This window comes from Arvicanthis niloticus, chromosome 5 (assembly GCF_011762505.2).
Source record: "Arvicanthis niloticus isolate mArvNil1 chromosome 5, mArvNil1.pat.X, whole genome shotgun sequence".
Taxonomy (NCBI): Eukaryota; Metazoa; Chordata; class Mammalia; order Rodentia; family Muridae; genus Arvicanthis; species Arvicanthis niloticus.
Window position 1 is genome coordinate 25,885,211 of NC_047662.1, and position 15,371 is coordinate 25,900,581.

At 48.8% G+C, this 15,371-nt stretch overlaps 1 protein-coding gene across 4 annotated transcripts in view; it reads right to left on the reverse strand.

Moving 5' to 3' along the window:
* The window catches only part of Phc2 (polyhomeotic homolog 2), a 99,985-nt gene extending 90,185 nt beyond the window's left edge, over nt 1-9,800 (reverse strand). For 2 of the 4 annotated variants that reach the window (XM_034502203.2, XM_076934169.1), the window contains exon 1: nt 9,698-9,800. The gene's annotated coding sequence lies outside the window, so the exon portion shown is untranslated. The remainder of the gene's footprint in view (nt 1-9,697) is intronic. The other 2 variants (XM_034502204.2, XM_076934170.1) reach the window with 1 other exon arrangement.
* Nucleotides 9,801-15,371: the final 5,571 nt, after the last annotated feature.

Genomic DNA, 15,371 nt, shown 5'->3' on the forward strand with positions numbered 1-15,371 from the left:
ACTGTGCACATCCTTTTGATATTCACACTTCTGTCAGGAAAAGTCCCCTGGCAACCATGTTTACACACCCACTTCCCTCCTCCCTTTGATTCCTGGGTTGGTATAAAAATGAACACGCAGTGACTTGATGAAACTTTCAAGTCAGTCAGTCTCATGGACTAGCAAATTGCAGACCTTGGATCTGACCAAAAAGGATCTGCCAACTCTTTCTCTTTGAAGCAGAGTTGAGGTTTATCAAAGACATTTCCATATGGATGTTAAGCATGAATGGAGAAAGACAGAGAGAGGGAGGGAAAGCAGAGAGGGAGGGAGGAAGAGACACAGAGAAAAACAGAGACAGGGAGGGACGGAAAGAGACTGAAACTCTAAACGGCAGCAAGAGACACTCAAAAGCATTAATCTAAGCATCTGTAAGAATTCACTGTCTTTTAACTTTTAGTGTGTATATATGTGCTTGGATGTCTGCATGTGCACTATGTGTGTGCTGGTGCCCGTAGAGACCAGAGGAGGACCTGGAGTCACAGGTGGTTGTGCGCTGCCTGATGTAGTACTGGGGGAAGAAGCACTCTTACCCACTGATCCGTCGCCAGCTTCCATAATCCACTGCCTTTACAGTCATCACAGATACCACTTTTGTGATGTTTGAAGCTGTCATGGTAACTGGTTGCCAAGGAACCTGAAGGGGATCCTATGGTAGTTCCTGAGAGGGCATCTGACAGGACCTCAAACGTTAAGATCACCGAGAGGCAAGAAGCTCGGTGTCTTCACTGTAAACACGCCGACAATCTTATTCTGAGTCCCAGAACATGTGTGGGAGGCGAGTGAGGCCACAGACAGTCAGGCCTTCAGCTTGGCTCATTATTGTCTCTCTCTAGGAAAAGAACACATTTCCCACAGCAGAGGCTAACTGTGCTGGGGAGTCTTCCTCCTGAGCTGGTGAGATGCTTTAAGGGAACTCCAGGCTAAGGGGCTTCTTTCCCTATAATGTCCCTGTCTTTCCTTCCTGCTTCTATTAGACAGCATCTAAAACCTACAGCGGTGCGTTCCCTGCAATGCTACAACCCACTTCCCTGATAGTTCCAATGTACTTTCCAGCTAACTTTCTTTAGAAATTTGAAGGCAATTCTGGATATGGACTATTGTGTATGGATAATTCCAACAGGTGGATTCTGGATGTTTGGAGCTATAGGAAGAGGAAGGAATACTTTCCCACGGACATGGTGGGAGGGGTGTTCTCCTGGGAAATATTAGGTTGTTATGATGATCAAGAGATAGAGCGGTACCTTGGCTTTCAGTAAGCAGGGGGCGAGTCAAGAGCCTAGGAGACAAGTCCAGGTCCCATGGAATAATGATGCAAAACAGAGTTCCTAGATGACAGTGTTTCAGGACACGGGTGGCAGGCATGGGGCATATGCTATCAACAAAGGAGTTCCGTTCATTCATCTGCCAAGTATTTATCAAAGAGCTTGGTATTGGCAAAGCTGCAGTAAGCTGGAAACAGACCCCGCCACCAACAATGAGCCAATATTGACTTCGACACATGTGGTCTTTTTATGAGGCCAGAGTTGGCTTTAGAGTAGAGATGGCCCAGGGACCTACAGGCAACAACAAGGTTAAGCCAGAGCAAGTAAGTTGCCATGTCAGGCCCTCTCTGCATAGGTATGGTTTCTTTACAATTTCTTGCTTTACTATCAATGACACGTGAGCCCACAGAAGGGGGGAACGAAGAAGAATATATTTATACAGGGCACAAGCCTGGATACTTTGCAGCTTTTTAGAGACAGTGAAAGCATACAGTTGGTTCATTCAACAGCCATTTATTAATCAACTATTATGTCCAAGGAATGGCACTAGGAACAAAGTCCTACGGTCCCTAGAAATCACAGCAGTGTGCCCAGTATTAAGATGATGGGAAAGGAAGGGTGCTAACAGGAAAGCAAGCTAGAAAGGGCTTCTGGGAAACAACAGTGAGGATGACTCCTAACAGATAAGGAGAAGCCGGTGGTTGTAAGCAGAACACTTGGGAGGAGTTGGGAGGTGTTTCACAGCAGCAGGTACTTATGACCTGACACAGCCTGCCATCCCACTGCTTCCCGTGTGCCATGGTACCTAACTATATTCCATTTGTTCCTCATATTGTGGGGATGCGTTTGGGTCTAGACTGGTGGGTTAGAGGACAACAAGACAGCCACATGCCCAGAGGGAGCCTGTGGAAGACTTGGCCCTGGAAGGCTTGGTTCAAGACATATGCTATAGATTACCGTGTACCCAGAAGTCTTTCATGCTTCCATCCTTACACATCCTTAGACTTACTTGGCTGTGTTGGGAGTGGAGAACAAGAACACACACAACGAGAAGGCAGACAACGAAAGGAGGCGGAGCACCATCACAGGCTTGTCTGCTCTCCCCCATGAGGCTGGGAGGACTTGACCAATGGGGTGGGTTAATTTCAAGCTGTACCAGGATATGGTCAGGATTTGGTTAAATTATTACCCAGAGGAGTGGGAGCGATGAGAGGGTGAGTGAAAACTGGCGCTGAGAGAGCAATATTGGTGAACATGAAAATGTACTCGCCGTCAGTACCAAGTGACCGTGAATGGACCCCAAAGGGGGAAAGGGTGTGAAGAGGGAACTTTCCTCATTTTCCATCATCCCGTGTGTAGATGGACAGAGTGAGGAGGAAAGGCAAGGGCGTGATGTGAGCCGTGCAGACAGCTGTGGGGACAGGCCTGCGGATCAGCCCTGCAGGGAGCCTGTGGCTTGAGGAGCCCTGCCTGTCCAGATGGGGCGGACGAGTCATAGCACACCTGTTCAGCTCATTTCTCCCTCAGTAGACGGACAAAGTCTCCCAGCCTCCCACAAACCAATGGTTTAGAACTGACCACAAAATGAATAGAAGTGAACTCCTGTTTAATATCCTTAGGACCACAACTCCATCCTGTAAGCCTCTCAGGGCATGATGGGCGCTTTCCTAAGTCGTTGGTCTTTCATGCTGGCTGGGTATCAATGTAATGTTCAAAATTCTTCCTCCGCTCTCCTCTAAACCACCAGTCTGGGCGCAAATAGTCCCCAGAATATGAGGGACAAATGGACTATGATTGGGTGCGACAGCATGCTAAGGACTTTGGGCTACCAAACCATCTACCCCAAATTAAAGGTTACAGAAAAAAAAAAAAAAGCAAAAAACAAAACCTTTTCAGCTTCAGGGGGCGCCCTGCTGATATCTTCAGCCAGAACCTAGCCTATGAGCCTATCACATGAGGAATGAACATTCAGGGCATCTTGTTAAAAATTATAAAGATTTCAAGAATCAGGGAGATGGTTTACTAGGCAAGTTCACTTGCCGTGCAAGCCTAAAGCCCCAAGTTCAAATCCTTGTGAACCACATAAAGCTGGACGTGCTAGTACATGACTGTAACCCCAGCATTCCTAACCACGGGACGAGGATCCCCAGAAGCTCACATGCCAGCTATTCAAACACAGACAAGGTGGAAGGCAGAGACCAACAGCACAGGTTGTCTGTCCTTTGACGTCTACCCACAAGCCCTAGTGCAAGCGTGCCCCATCCCTACAATTAAGTTCCACCAGGCAGTAAGCCAAACATAGGGGTCCCTCTGACATCAGGATGTAGGCTGCCTTTTCAGCAAACCAGTCCTGCTTTCCAAGACGGTACGGCATGGCCATGTGGAAGAGCTGAGTCACAGCTGGCTCCGACCCTATCCCTGGCACACATTTGCTACGCAAGGTTAAGGCGACATCGTCCAGCATTCGGAGGAACGTAATGGGATAAAGCACAGAACGCCTAGTACGCGGCAAGCTCTCAGTAATGAAAACTCTATGGTCCCTGCTTAAAACGACGCGCAGGTAGCAATTTTAAAAGTTTGAGAAGCGAATTGCTAGGTCCAGAGAGCCGGCTCAGAAGGTGGCATGCTTGCCGTGCAAACATGAAGCCCTGAGCTCCAGCCATAGAGCCAGAGTTAAGCCAGCGTGGCAGTGTGCTCTTTTAATCACGGAGCTGAGCAGGAGGCGACAGGTGGGTCAGGGCCTTGCTGGGATCCAGCCAGCCCTGCCTGAATCAGCGAGTTTCAGGCCAGCTGTGGAAGCTGTGGACGATCCTGTCTCAACAACAACAACAACAATAAAAAGCCAAAATTGGCAATCTGAAGAAAGGCAGCGGAGGTTTCCTCTAGCCTCCACGAGCTCGCACGCGCGCACGCACGCACGCACAGAGAGATAACTATTAAAAAGTGTCAAAGAAACAACATTTCAGGACAGAATTATGAAGCAGATGGAGAAGGCCAAGTCCTTTGCTAGGCTCCTGCTGCTTCCCTTCCTGGTCTTCAGTGGCAAGCACGCACGGATGAAGAGTACTGTTGTCATTTTTAGTTGGTTCTATGCTCCTCTTTTTATCTGGCCCCTTAGTCTTCCTACGCCCCATCCCCCAACTACAGTGATGCTGTCGTTTAAAGAGTTATGAATGGCCTCCTGTTTATTAGATAAGGCGCATCCCTCACAAGCCTTGTACACTTTCACATTGCAGACTCATTCCCACCTTAACCCTTGGCTTCTCTCGACTTGTGTGATACCACATGCCCGTGACAACAGCACGGAGTTGAGGATTTTGTGTAACAGATTGAGGTAGACCCCCATGACCCCTTTGGAACCCCATAGGCCTGTAGCAGTATCTGGCTTGGCTGTCCCTCATTCTGAGTCAGTTGGCCCTGTGTCTATCAGAGCTATCACACATGATGGTAGGTAGGAGGCCTGTGTCACATGAATGAGTTGAACGGTGCTTTTGCTTCTCGGACACCCCTTGTTCTCTGCCATGCTGACACTGTCTGCTCTCACCGGCTCCCTAAGGGAGGCAATCTCTGGGCTCCATCTTCAGATCTCTGCCCTGGTATTTTTACAGTGTTACCACAGGTGAACTCAGCTAACCACCCGGCTTCCACTATCACATTCTCCATATTAGATGCAGGCAGGCCAGACCCCTCTCTCTGGAACACCAATCACTGCCTACTCCCAAGCACAGGGCTAGTCACCTGAGAAGTTCTAGTATCACTTCTGGATACTTCAGCACTCACTTCTTCCCCCAAACCAGTTTTCTGTGTCTCATTTTTGCTAACTCTTCACCAGGATGGAGACTATACTGATGCTCTCGTCTTTATCGCTTAGATCCAACTGCAGTCTTGTTCGTTACAGACTGGACTCGCCTCTGATTTTCTTCCTGTCACCCTAACCCTCTCATAGCTGTCCCGTTTAAGTAATTTGCTAGCTGACTGTGTCATCCATTCTCTCCCTACCAAACTCCAGTCTTTATCCTACCACTGAGAATCTTCTCAAACATGACTTTCACAACACCACACTTACCTATCCCCAGTCTTCCAACTTCCTGTCTGTAGGATAAAATCCGTAACTCTTCAGATTGCCATTCCATGCCTCCTACAGCCTGTCTACTTGAGCGTGATCTTGCTGGACTGGTTAGTCCTGTCAGCTGACCCCTGAAAACTCTCAAAATATTCCCGCCTCACATTTTATGAGCACTGTGTTTTCTGTCTGAGAATTCTTCCCATCTTCTTTCCAGAAGAATCTATCATGGCTCTGAGTTGAGTTTGCTGCTGCTGCTGTTGTTACTGTTGTCGCTGCAGCTGTTGACAACTTCAGGGTCTCGGCTCCTATCTTCCTATCTTCCACCCTGTTGAGGTGTGAGTTCTTGTTTCCTCTGCATGGCTGTACTCCAGGCTAGCCTATGACTTTCCAACTCCTTCTCCAGGCTCCTCCTCCCACCTCCATAGAGGGAAGGAGGGGATTGCAGGCGGGATGCTTTCAGTGAGCTCAGCGGTAGGTCATCAGGCTTGCAAGACAAGAGCTTTTCCCCACTAAGCCATCTCTCCCTGCCCTTGTTTTGTATTTCGAGAGAGGGGCTCCTGTAGTCCAAGCTAGTCTCAAAGTCACTACTTAGCTGAGGATGACCTTGAACTCCTAATCCTCCTACCTCCTCCTCCCAAGGGTTGGAATTACAGGCATCCACTTTCCCATGGCCCTGAACAATTCTTCCTTGGGAATCACAGCGCAGGATGTTTTCCTTTCTTAATCAATGTCATGCTTTACAGCTCAAAGAGGTACTGAACCGACTTACATTTGGAATCCATTTATTTCACACACACACACACACACACACACACACACACAGAGGCTCACGAAGCCAGCAGAAACCAAGGTCAAGGAGCTTACCCCAAGTCATGTGACCAGTAACACTAGACCTAGATCTGAATTCTTCTAAGCTGAGAATACCCCAACCCACACCACCTTCCTCATTTCCTGTCCCCTTCCTCATTTCACTGCCACACAGTGTTTGGACAAAAGCCATGTGTGACTGTGTTGACTAAGAAAGTTGCTCAAATGTTATCTTGGAGTTCACAGCACTGACTGGCCTTTCTGCTCTGCCAGAGCACATTCGAGGCCAGAGGCACTTCCTTTACTTGGCTTAGTCTTTGACATCAAAAACTCACTATGATTCATTCTCAAAAGAAATTTGGGGGTGCCAGGTGGTTCAGTGGGTAAAGTACTTGCTGTGCAAATATGAGGACCCAAGTGTCAGCAACCCCAGTACTGTTGTAGCAGCACGGAAAGTAGAGACAGGAGAATTCCCAGAAGCTCACAGGTTGGCCAGCCTGACCCACACAGAGCAGCAGCAACAAAGAGACTGTCTCTAAAAGGTAGAAGGTGAGAATTGGCAGCTGAGGTGACCTCTGACCTCCATGTATGCTGTGGCATGTGCATGCACACACACACACACACACACACACACATCACATATATGAGCACACACATCACACACACACACACACACACACACACACACACTCACTGTATATGCACACCCTCTCTCCAGCACGCAAAAGAAATCTGGGGTTAAGTAAAGCTAAAGGGCTTTTATCTGATTCAGACACATATTGAGTTCTGGGGATAAGATCCACCTTACACCTCTGGGCCCAACCTAGCGCTGTATCATAATGACCAGGAAGTAAAAACAGGCTGGCTAGCTGGGGGTGGGTAAAGGAACAGACTGTTGCAGTTCTGGACACAGACACTACAAAGAAGGGTGTGATTTCTCTGCTCCAATAGTTAAGGATCTCAGTTTGAGAAACTACAGAAGTGACTCATAGGTGGAAACGGGACTAAGGGGAAGGAAGGTCAGGAGAAAGGTCAGAAAGGTGGTAACACAGGAAATAGTCCATGCCAGAGATGAACAGGTCCTGTTCTACACAGACTTACTGCTGTTGTACATGGCTGGCACCCTAACAGCGGGTTCTGGCCTGTTTGCATGAGTTATAATCTGCCTGGAACTCACATGTGGTTCAGACTCACCTAGAACTCTGTATGTAGCCCAGGCTGGCTTGGAACTTGAGATTCTCCTGCCTCACTCAGTTGCTCATGCTAGGAATTCAGGCGTGTGCAACCTTCCTGGCTGCCATCCCTTCCCCCTTCCCCCTACCCCCTTCCCCCCTTCCCCCTTCCCCCTTCTCCCTTCTTCCCTTCCCCCTTCCCTCTTCCCCCCTTCCCCCTTCCCCCTTCTCCCTTCCTCCCTTCCCTCCTTCCTTCCCTCCCTCCTTTACTTTTCTTTCCATCCTTCCTTTCCTCTTTCTTTCTTTCTTTTTTAAATTTATTTTAAAAAAAATTTTTGAGACAGGGTTTCTCTGTGTAGCCCTGGCTGTCCTAGAACTCACTCTGTAGACCAGACTAACTTTGAACTCAGAGATCCACCTGCCTCTGCCTCCCGAGTGCTGGGATTAAAGGTTTGTGCCACCACTGCCCACCCTGCAATCCTTTCTTCATTCACCTTCTAGCTTCTGATCTTATCTCTCTGGGAGTCCCAGGTTTTTGCGTGTGGTTTAACATTTGCCCTCCTTCAGTGCTGCTGTGAGTGCAGCACTGTGCCCAGGCCCAGGCTCAGGCCCAGGCTCAGGCTCAGGCTCAGGCCCAGGCCCAGGCCCAGGCCCAGGCTCAGGCTCAGGCTCAGGCCCAGGCCCAGGCCCAGGCCCAGGCTCAGGCGCTCTACCTTGGCGCTGTTGGAACCCACTCCTTTTTGCTTCCACTTGTTGAACCTTTTCTTGGGTGACAAAGACCAGGAGTGAGGTTCACAAAAGCCCATGAGGTGGAATACAGGGGAAAATACCACTGGAGAATGGTGATAGAAATGAGAAATGTGCGCCAGCTCTTTTTAAAGGAGGCACGATTGCAATATAAAGTCAATTCCCAAATAAAAAGAAGGGGGCTTGAGCTATTCATGTGACAGAATTTTCCTTAGTCACAGCACTCGCTGAGTCTTCCATTTGGATGTCCTCCCTAACCTTTGCAACAAACTCCTATTCATCCTTCAACACTTTGCTGAAGTACGGTTCTCTGGGAAGCTGAGAAGCCTTCTCTGACGTTGGATACATTTAACAGATCCATTCTTGCGGGCCCCATCTGTTCTTCTGCTATCACTTTGGCTAACAGTTCATCTCTTCCACCACCTCTCTGAGGACCAGGGCTAATTATCTTAGTGTAGCATCCTCTAGACACAACAGCGTGCCTGGCATATACCAAGTGTTTGTCGTTGTGTTGATAAATACGCAGCCTGCAAGTACAATTCGCACTTCATTTGCAAACCCCGTTTGCTCGTTTCACGTTTTGAAAGCACGTTTCCCCTTGTTGTGAACAAACGATTTGAGACTCATAAAGTAAGCTCCATCCACGAGGGCACATTAGTCTGCTCTTCATACCCTGGAGACGAGAGCATTTCCCCTCCACACTAAACCTCCTGGGGCTGGCTTGATATTAGCAGCCCATCTCCGTGCTAGCATTTCTATTGTGGCGAAGGCTAAATTACACCAAGAGCCTAATGCGGCCACCAGTCTTAGTGAATAGGGGGAAGGGGTAATTAGGAGACAACATTTCTGTAGCTGACCTAGGAGCGGAGATGGAGGAGGAAGTTGATTTACACCTAGCACTAAAAGAGATTCGACAGAAACTCAAGCAAAACAGGAGCTTCCTCTGGACGTGACAATATACCCTAGTGCCCAGGGTCTGTTCCCCATGGCTGTCAGGTCAGAAAACCTGGGAGTTGGTGGGGGAGTGCCTGCTTTGGGCACCCCTCCTCCTTTACCGTGGGACCTGCTTTGCTTAAGGAGAGAGATCTTATTTTCTTCCAGCAATAACAACCACAGTTTGCTCCCCAAGGCACCGTCTCGATCTCGCCTTGGATCCCCAGCAACCCCCACCAGGTTTAACTCGGGATCAAAAGTACCCGTGGCTGGGCTGTCAGGCCGCGGCAGAGCAGGCGCGCGGTGGGCAGGCCGGACCCGGTGTCCCCGCAGTCCCCGAGAGGACACGGGTCGTAGGGGCGGGCCTCTCCACGTAAGAAGGCCACGCGCCCACGAGATCGCGCGACTGCAGGGATTTCAGCGGCTCTCCTACGGCCTCCCGCAAGCCCTGGACCCCTGAGATCGCTGCGGTCCTCATTGCGGCCGGATCCGCGTCGGCGGAGAACCGGTGTCCACCGCGCTGCCCACCTCGCAGCGGCCGGGCCCTCTCGCCGCACCGTGACAGCTGGGTGCCCAAAGGGTTAAGCCCGCCGCGCGGCGCCGGGTGTCCCCCGCGCGCCGCCCCGCCGCCGCCAGCCGGCCCCAGCGCGCACGCGCCCGCCCGTTACCTGCGGTGGCCTCCGCGCTCCTCCTCCACCTGGCCGCGCTCTCCCGGGGCCGCCCCTCAGCCCGCCCCCTCGGCTCTCCGCCGCGCACCCTGCTGGCTGCCCCGCAGTGGCCCGCGGAGGAGGGGCCTGGGGGCGATTACCATGTATTAGCATACCGGAGCTTGTCACGTGCCCACTCCAGCCAATCCTCACTCTGGAAAGGCGGAGATTGAATCGAACACGCCTAGGTGGTGCTCTGGGACTGAACCGGTGGCCATGGCAACGGAGGGGCAGGCGGAGGAGGGGAGAGGAGAGGCTCTGGAGCCTTGTGGTCCCCCTGGAGCATCTCCTCTGCCTGAACTCTGCACCGGGACCCCAGTGTACTTTTCCTATTCTGCATATGGAACACACCTCAAATTGGCCTAGCGAGGGAAATTCAGATTCTGGAAACGCTCTGAACACTTAAACCTCGTGCCTAACACTTTTCTGTAGCTAACTCTCTGGTAGCCTTAGGAAGTGCATATCATAAACTTAATTTGATACTGAGGCAAGTTTATGCTCAGAGAGGCTCAGCCACACACCCAAAGTCATACAACCACCAAGCTACATTGAAAAGTGGAAATATGGGAACATCAGGCCCAGGGCTCTCCTGCATTCTTCACAACTCCAGATGGTCGAGGATAAGACCGTGTACAAACAGTTGAAAGAAATCTTCATATATCACCAGTGGAGCACTTTGTACTGCCCCACCGTGACCTTCTGAGGCCTAAACCTGGTACCCATAGTACAGATGAGGCCTGGGCTAAACAGTTTTTAGGAGTCTACGATTAATCACTCGATCTATGTATGCTTAAGCTATCAAAAATTTTAAATCCAGTCTTAATTGCACTGTTGCTATGGCCACTTTACTGACTGAGACACTGAACCTTTGATAGGGCAAGCAAATTGTCCACACTCACACCTCCAGTACTTCAGAGGTTTAGATTCAATCCTGGCTTATCTGACTCCAGAGCGTTATTCCAGTGGCACCTTGTTGTACCAGGCTCACTTAACTTAGAGTTAGGCACAAGAACACCTTCCCTAATAGAGCTGTCACTCAAGATTGAATTATATTCTGTGACAAGTGGCTTGTGTTGAGGTCACCAAAGATAAAGTCACCCAGTTGGTAGGGGACTCTAGAATTCTGTCTCTCTGCCTTCATCTCTGTTGATCTGGCAATTCACCTAAAGGGACGAACACTCCCATATGGACTTGCTCAGCTCAGTGGCTCACTGATTTTAATGTAGCATGGATGGATTGCTGGGTTAGTCCCTGTGGTTTTAATGAACTATCTAGACTCTTTAATATCATTTAAAATATATGAACACTTCTTCTCAGCAGACTGATTTAAAATCCAATTTCCTTCTAAACTGTCACATAGAGACAAACCTACTTGGGTTAACATCCTGCTTGGCCACTCATCAGCTGTGTAATCCACGGCAAGTTCTATAACCTGTCTGTGCCTCAGTTTCTTCACCAATAAGACAGGATAAGAATGTCAGAAGCATTAAAGAATTAATGTATAAAAGACATGCAATACAGGCCTGGCCCAGTGGGTAAGGACCATTAAAGAGTTAATGTAGAAAAGGCATGTGATACAGGCCTGGCCTAGTAGGTAAGACTCCATCCTTGCTCTCTATGGTCATTTCCACATCTGGCCCAGGATCTCCCACGAGATAGCAACCCACGTGTTTTGATCTCTCCTCCCTTCCTGGCAGTGGGACACAGAAATTGCCCGTCATCCCCTGTGGCACATTAAACAGCCTGTTGTGCTGGTGGAGGCTTGTTATCTCTGCAAATGACATTCTCTTTTCTCAGGACCATAAATAATTTCTGGGCTCAAAGGACCTGGTCTCTCTTGCCCATCTCCTAGCACCAAATTACCGGAGTGGCTCCTTGTCCAAGAGGAGCTTGGCAAGCAGAGAGCAGCCATTAGTCAGGGCCCTTGAAGCAGTTTTATGAGGGCCTTAATGAGGGAGATGAGCTGTCCTCAGGAACTGGTGCCGTCTTTCCTGGCCACAGGAAATGACCTCTTTGTGCTCAAAGGGTCTCAGAGCCCAGGCACAAGGAGTGTTCAGGAAGTGGGCTAGGGACTGGGCATTGTTGACACAGGCAGCCCCGGGGCTAAACAGCCTCCTCCTGCTCTTCTCCCTAGAAAGTTAAATTACCCGCAGCAGCAATAGCACCAAAGGGTGGCAGGTGGTTGTAGGTGTTAAACCTCTGCCTCCTACTTTGAGCAGGACCTGTCACCCCTAACTTTCCTGCCCCCTGTCCCCCAAAGACACCACAGGATAGAACAACGGATAATGTCAGTGTTCCTGGAACTGGGTGTTTATCCCACTTCTTCCACATGAGTGTCAGTGTGACACTGGGAAAGTTTCTTAAACCCCTTGCACCTCAACTTCCTTATCTTTAAAATGGGCAGAGAGTGGTCACTGTCACAGGTTCTTGTTGGGATTAAATGAATTACTAAGAGAGACAGCAGGACACCTTTCAGTAAGCACTGCTGATGCATTAGATAACTGGGAAAAAGACACTTTAGTTCAGTAAATGTACATTCTGTATGTGTACCTGTAGCTTTAAACAGCCTGCATCAGGCCCTCTCTCCAGCTCATGTTGGCCCCCACTCTAAGACGAGTATAAAGAATTCCAAGGAAATGAAGACCCTATGCTACAGAGCTTCGGTTTGCACCCTGGATCTGCCACACTCCTTGTGCTATATATGAACCAGAACAAGGTATTTTACATATATGAGCCTCAGAGCCTTTATTTGTGAAGGGAGGTTAACTTCCCTGGAGCCCTCCTGAGCCCACTGGGGTCTGGCAGGAGATGGTGAAGGCCTTTATAGGACAGAGGTTCTAATCCATCTACATCCTCTTCTTTAACTTAGCTCTTCAGGCATGAAAAATAACTAAAGATTATGGAGAATTTACCCCAGGCCTTCTGTTATATACACCATTTTTCTTAATCCCTGGGCCAAGGGCTCAGGGAGAGACAGTAGCTTGTCCAAGATCTCCATGGGCGTCTGTGGCTAATTGAGAGTCCTGCCAAGACTATCAGATTCCCAAGTTCATGATAAGAACCCAGTGTGTGTGTGTGTGTGTGTGTGTGTGTGTGTGTGTGTGTGTGTGTGTGTGTAAGAGAGAGAGGGGTCCCCCTCCACCCATCTACCTTCTCTCTTCAGTACCCACCAGTGCTCGGCATTAGGGAGCACTCCATATGTCCATGTGTGTTTACAGAGTGAATGGAAAGAGATGAAATGAGGTTCCTATGAACTGAAGGTCCAAGGAGAAGGATGAGGAAGAGGGAGGAAAGAGAGGGGAAAGATGGATGCACTTGTATTAAGGGATCTACAAAGTTTAAGGACTAAATTCTGAGAGCAGGGAAAGTTAACACATTGTACAGGGGAGCCAAATTATCCTGGGCTATTTTGAGTCCCTTAGTCTTCTTGAAAGCCACTCATTGCCCACACCGGTATGTGATCTAACAACATCCTTGTGATGCTCACAACTTTACAGTGTATTCATTGCAGACCATTAGCTTCCACTGCTCCAAACGCTAAGAATAGCACCTGATAGCATCTGAAAACTACAGCAGAAATCCTCCCACCTTACTGTAACAGCCCATCCATGCCCACCCGCCAAGGGTGTTTGGTACACAACTTTGATCTGTGGTTTTCTTCATTCTGTAACTATTAAAATGTCATGTAACCCCATCTATAGTAGATCATAGTATTTTGGAAAACAACAATCCATGTTCATGGAGTGTGATCTCTTCCATTTGGTTCTAGAATAAACTCCTATTCTCTTTGACATGAGAGATGGTTTGGGGTTTACATTCTTGTATGATGATGGAAACTGCTTACCTTGGGCTGCCCCAGGAGAAAGGCTTCTCACCCGCTGACACCCTCTGCCTGCTAATAATATAATATAGCTTTGTTTTGGAGATGCAGTTCAACCCTCCACAGTATGTTTGGAACAAGCTGTAGAGAAGATGGGGAGGGAGGGAGGGCAAAAAGGAAAGGGATGAAGAAAAAGAAAGGGGGTGGCAAAAGAAAGGTCTGTGTTCACAGTAACAGCAATAAGGAATGTGACCAAGGTCCCTCAGGAATGTGACCAAGGTCCCTCAGGAATAGGACCAACCTTTCTTTCTTGGCCAACTTCATTCTTTCTCCATAAAGGTCTCCATATCATAAACTCCTGAAGCAGATCAGAGCACCTGCAGAATTTTGTTTATTCACTTCACAGATGCCAATCAAGCTCTGCAGAGGAAGGTGTGGTCTGGATAGTGGGTGTGAGTGGTCTAGGTCACAGTAAGTCTAATCATGGCTGGGAGCAGAACAGAATATCCCAGATCCCAATCTGGAGCCCTGCTGATGCCTGCTAAGATGGCTGCCTCTCACTCTGGACCCAAATATCTAGTTGTCTGACAAATCTGAGTTATTAAACATTGTATTGTCAGGCATCAGCCAGTTCCCTAGGCTCCACCAGCTGATCCAGTCTCTGCAGGGCCTTGGAGACACAGACAAAGCTAGAGGCATCCCAGCTCTAAGTATGATCTGGCATCCTTTCTTTGTGTTCACCCAATTAATCTCCCAACCCTGAAAACATCATCTTTGGTTGCAAAGATAAATTGGGCACAAGGGAACTTCCTATGGGTGGAGACAATGACTTGTTTATCTTTTCTTTTTTCTTTTCTTTTTTTTTTTTCTTTTTTCTTTTTTTTGGTCTCAGTGTTAATATAGAGGCAAGCCATTATGGAATTTCCCTTGAAAACTTACTTCTTCAATGGGCTGGGGAAACAGCTCAGTGGTTAAAGTTCTTGCTGGGTAAGTATGAGGATCTTAAGCTCTCTGGCTGGTGGTATATTTGTAACCCATCACTGGAGGAAGATGAAGAGAAGTGATGGCCATGGCCTTGCTGGCCAGCTAAGACTCTGTCCAAGAGACTCTGTCTCAAAAGATAAGGTGGGAAGGTGATGGAGGAAGACATACTGATGTCAACTTCCGGCCTTCACACGCATCAGCACCGCATGCACACATGCATGCATACACACACCCCTCGACACACTCACAAATCATTTATTCAGTGAATAAACTCATGTGGCTACAGATAATGCCAAAAACTCCCTGTAGGTTACTGGTCTACACCCCACAGACACGAGTGGACTGAGGTTGGCTTAAGTTGCTCAGGAATTCCATCGTCAGAGCTCTGTTGATCTGAACATTCCCTTTGCCGTCTCATTGTAAAAAAAAGGGATGGTGTTTTGATCCTAATACTCATGGCTGGTGTGAATGTGGTCCTGCCTAGAGCTGTCATGAGATGAGAGATCAGCCTGGAGCAGCGAGGCTGAAAACTAGTCCAGGCAGGGGTCAGAGATGGGGTCAACCCAGCAGGAGTTGTCAGATGAGAGCCGGGGTGAGAGGCAGGTCAGATGTGAGATCAAAGCTCAGGTATGGCCACTCCTGACTCTCCTGAGGAAGAAGGCTTGTTAGCTGGAGCCCCTTGGGAAGACAGATCATCAGGGTCTCTGAGTTAGGCCTTCTTCTTACAGGTCCCCGGAGGTTCTTTGTAATTGATCTGGATTGGAGTCTCCTACTTCTGAAGGGGATGCAGGCAGGCAATGGTATTCATTAGGCTTCGGGTTCCTATAGTTA